This window comes from Marmota flaviventris, chromosome 6, assembly GCF_047511675.1.
Source record: "Marmota flaviventris isolate mMarFla1 chromosome 6, mMarFla1.hap1, whole genome shotgun sequence".
In the NCBI taxonomy this organism is placed as follows: Eukaryota; Metazoa; Chordata; class Mammalia; order Rodentia; family Sciuridae; genus Marmota; species Marmota flaviventris.
Genome location: NC_092503.1, coordinates 127,045,311 through 127,050,306, shown reverse-complemented (window position 1 = coordinate 127,050,306; position 4,996 = coordinate 127,045,311). Strand labels below are relative to the sequence as shown.

The following is a 4,996-nucleotide window of genomic DNA, read 5'->3' as shown; positions in this document are numbered from 1 at the left end:
TTGATTGGTTTTAGTGTTTCCAGGAAAAAATCAAATAAACAAATAAATAAAATTCAAATGAATAAATAAATTAACAAATAAAAAATCTAACTATCAATTAATATAAAATGTAAAAGAAACACAAACCACACAATGAAGTGCATGTTGAGAATGACAGAAGTTGTGTGGAGGACTATGAAGAATTCTGAGTACCATTCTATTTTTTAAAATATTTTAAATAATTGTTAAATTTACTCAGTACTTATTTACTGACATGACTTTTTGACACTTTGCATGAATTAAGTTTATTTAATTGTCACTGAACATGTCAGAAGTGATTGAGAAATGTACAGTTAAGGTAAAGAGCAGAGGGTCATGATCGGCAAGTGAGTAAAACCTTGAAACCAAGAAAGTGTGGCTACAGTCTACATGGTCAAAAGCCACAAAGACACTGGGAAGGTATGAGACTGTTACATAGAATTGAATGCAAGATTTTGCCAAGAGCCTGGATCAAGCTGAAACTAGGTTATGTGAATATTTAGCATTTATTAAATTATTTAGTAATTATTTATTGTAGAATTGTTCTACAAAGGAAATACTACAATAATTTCTTCACGCTAATATATACTTTTCAACTTTTCAATTAATAAATAATATTTTAATACTCTAATTATGTTTACAGGCATATATGTATATATGTGCAGTGAAAATCTACAAAATTTTCCATTCTTACTATATGTGTAGCATTTCATTTATATGAAATGTATTCACATAAAATCCTTTTAATAAGGGAGTTTGTGAAAATATTTGTAACACATACAAGGTTCCATGTGCTACAGAAGTTGAATCTAAATGTTCTTTTTTGAGACAATGTGGTCCACACTGTACAAAAATGCAGCTAGAGAGGCAGTCAGTCACACATCAACTGCATGTTAGGGAGAAGTTATTTAATATGGTAACTCTTTAATAAGTTTCCAGCACAGAAAGTCGCTGCCCTTTGATTTTTCCATTAGAAATGTTGTTCTCGCCTCAGTAGTCTCCTCAGGGCTCCTTTCACATCCTTGTTCCTCAAGGTGTATATGAGGGGGTTGAGAGTGGGAGTCACAACAGCATAAAAGAGTGTGAGTAACATGCCCTGGCTGTGGCCAAAGGATTTCTGTGGCTGGATGTATATGACTGAGCTGGTCCCAAAATAAAGGGACACCACTAGTAGATGGGAGCCACAGGTCCATAGAACCTTGCGTCAAGCTTGAGATGACTTAATTTTTATCACAGCATGCAGGATGAATCCATAGGAAACAGATATCAATGCCATGGGAAGGAGGAGGAGAACTAATGTAGCCACAAAAAAACTGGACTTGGTTTGCATGGATATCAACACATGCCAACATGATCATGGCAGGCACTTCACACAAGAAGTGGTGAAGGTGATGGTGCCAACATCAAGGAAGCCACAGGGTGATGGTGCTTTTGATGAGAGTGTTTCCCACTCCACTTAGCCAGGCTATTCCTGCCAGGGACTTGCAGAATGATGGGTGCATAACAGTCATGTAGTTGAATGGTCTGCAGACAGCCACATAGCAGTCAAATGCCATGATAGTAAGGAGAACACACTTAGTGGAACATAAGGAGAGGGACACATAGAGTTGTAGGACACATCCAGTGGTTGTGATGGTCTTGGCTGGTCCCCTCAGATTCCACAACAGCTGGGGCATGATAAGAAAGGAGAGATTAGTGAGGAAGAAGTACATAGGTGTGTGGAGTTTGGAATCCAGGTTGGAGACCATGATGATGGCTGTGTTACCCACAAGGGCCAGAAGATAGGATAGTAAAACTACCACGAAAAGGATGATTTCCAACTGGGGTTGGTCTGAGAATCCAAGCAAAATAAAACCTTCCTCGTGGGTTTCATTGTTTTCTTCCATCAGACTTCAAAGGTAAAAGAAAAAAATAAAAGTTCAATCCAAAGAAGTATCATTATTACTATTTACCTAAAATATTTGAAGTAAAATCTTAGGTAAGGTTTTTAACCAGTGAAATTACACAAAGTAGAAAAGATATAATTATTAAAATACATTTAGGAAGGTCTTTTAATGCAAAGGCATTTTTGTGTCATCTTTTGGTCACATTAACTATTTGACACCTCCTGTTTTTTTCATGAACTGTCTATTTCCCCTAATTGTCAAAAGTTATTATTGACAATCTACTTAAGAAAAGCTTCCATATGGTTGCAGTGACAAAAATCTGACTAACATACCACTCAAACCTGATAACAACTTAGAGGAGGAAAAGTTTATTTTGAGCTTATGGTTTCAGAAATTCAGTCCACAGTCAGCCAACTCCATGGTTCTAGGCTTGAAGTGAGGTGTAACATCATGGAAAAAGGGCATGGTGGAGGAAACTTGCTACTTCATGGTGTCTGGGATGGAGAGAGAGAGAGAGAGAGAGAGAGAGAGAGAGAGAGAGAGAGAGAGAGAGAGAGAGAGAGAGAAGCCAGGAGGACAGATATAATCCTCAAGGTCACATCAACAGTGACCCACCTCCAGCCATACCCCACATACCTACAGTTACCACCCAGTACAGTGGAATTTTTCAGTGATTCATTCATAAAATAGATTAGGCTACATTTCTAATAATCTAATCTTTTCAGTTCTAAATGCTCCTGCATTACCACAGGAGCTTTTGGAAAACTCTATATATCCAAACCATAACAGTGGCTATTTTAGTGGGAGGGGAGTAACAGGTGCATGCTGAGACTAATTTTAAGCTATCATTGAATTGATTGTTAGTAATCATTATTCATAGTAATAGAAATTGCAATACAGAAAAATAATGGATAACAGTGAAGAATTTGGTCAGGAAAATAACTGGAATGTATTTTGTGTCTTTTTTTTGTCTCATAGACAAGGTGAATGATGATGATGTTTCTTACATTTAATTATCTGATCTGAGTGATAAGGGGTTAGACTCAGGTGTCAATATAGAAGGAAACTAAATAAAGCTACCTTTTCTCTAATAACATACTTAGGAGTCCTTACAAAAAATCTTTTACCTCTTAAATGTGATAAAAAAAAAATAGGTCATATATACATATGAAAAAACACAGGTACAAAATTTCAGATGTGCACTCATTTGTTGAGACAGATATCCATGAGATATTTTTGATAAAAATAAGGGGAAACTATAACCAATTCCTTTAAATACAAGGTGCTGGCATTTAAAAAAAATCATGAGAAAGCAAATCATATCTTGTTCAACTCACTTTACATTGCTCTGCTTAATAAATAAAAGGAGATTGAATCATAATGCAATCCTCCATGCCTCTTCATTTACTATTTTTTATGATGTTATCCTTTGTGCTCCCAAATTTTCTGCTCTCATGGTAGCATTTTCTTGAATCATTTACTTTTAGGAATAATGAAGGAATTGTTTTTTTGTTTTATTCAGATGTGTTTATATTCAAACAGTAAAATTGTGTCTGGAATGTCTTAATGCTTTAATTTTTGGACCTAAGTATTTAGATATGCATAGCTAATAAAGAATTCTACTCAGAAAGCCTGAATGATATGCTATATAGAATCTCACCATTCTGCATATTCCTAATGCTACTTAACATAAAATGATAATTTGTCTCATACTGGTATGTTTTTAGTTTTAGTTACTAAAGTAACTAGTTCAGTAGTTTAAACAAATGCTTAGCTCTAATAGAAGCATAAGTTATTCCTATTGCCTTAAGAAAATAACACAATGTACATATTTTTAAAAACTTTAGAAACATCTTAAATTTGAACTCTTTTAGAATGTAATGTTCTCTTAAATATGAGTTTATTCATAATGATAAATCCAGGCATTAGCAACTTTCTAGTATTTTAAAATCACATAATTTGATAGGATATTTAGAAGCAACTTCAGAGATAAATTTTTAGTTTGTTTCATTTTTAAGATTTTAAATGCAGAATCAAGTATTTAACACATTTGTTGAAATTAATAGAAGAATTCAAAAGTGATGTTAAAACCAATTGAATTTACAACCTGATTATATAATATTAAGAACATTTTTGTTTGTGCAATACATATCCCACATTATTTACAGTGAATCTGGTTTTAAAGCTATACTGAAGTACTATTGATAAATATAAATTGAATATATTCATAATATACATGATGTTTGGTTCATGTAGCCACAAAACAGCAATTTAATTTTAATTTTATATAGGGAAATAACATTTTTTGTATGTGCTTATGAGTCTACAAGAATCTTAAATATGTAGGAATAATCTAATTATGCCTCTTACGTTTTACTATTACAATACTGAAAATTGTTAAAACATTGGGATTATAAGTAATTTTTCAAAAACAGCTTTCCACTTGTACCCATCAATTACTCTGTCTTTTTATTCTGATTAGGTGATTAGGTTGAAGAATAACTATTTTATCCAATCTCCCAAGAACATGCTCATACCTCTTAAATGGGATGTGTAGGAATTTGCATTCTCCACAGTTCAAGTCTGATTTGTGGCTTGAAGGGAGTCACTGAACAGGACCTAGAAAGGAGAGTGGTCAGAAATGTGTGTGTGTGTGTGTGTGTGTGTGTGTGTGTGTGTGTGTTGAAACCAAAATAGAATTATAAAAACCTATCTTTTCAAATCTTATATATGAACAAAGACTGAAGTACTATTTGGAAAATTATTGTCTACAGAAAAATCCTTTTTCTTTTGGCAAAAATATCAAGAAATTTATTCTCCCCACATGTTTTCTGATTGTTCTTATTGTATGAATGTCGCGACCCCTTGCCCGCAAGGAAGACGCAACACTCGGGAATCTTCTCTCAGCAGTTTATTCAGGTCCCTTGATATTTCTTATTCTTTCTTCTTCTTCTCTTCTCTCTTCCGGATGCCCCTCCCAGCCTTAATAAAGCATCCCAAGCCCCAATGCAAAGCTGCCGCGTGGAGCTTTCTCACAGGGTGGTGTACAGGGTGGTGAAAATCATGTGCCAACTCTCTCAGATAAGGAGTTG

The 4,996-nt window shown here is 34.3% G+C and overlaps 1 pseudogene; it reads right to left on the bottom strand.

Moving 5' to 3' along the window:
• Nucleotides 1–988: 988 nt before the first annotated feature.
• On the bottom strand, nt 989–1,904 carry LOC114084364 (olfactory receptor 2G3-like; annotated as a pseudogene).
• Nucleotides 1,905–4,996: the final 3,092 nt, after the last annotated feature.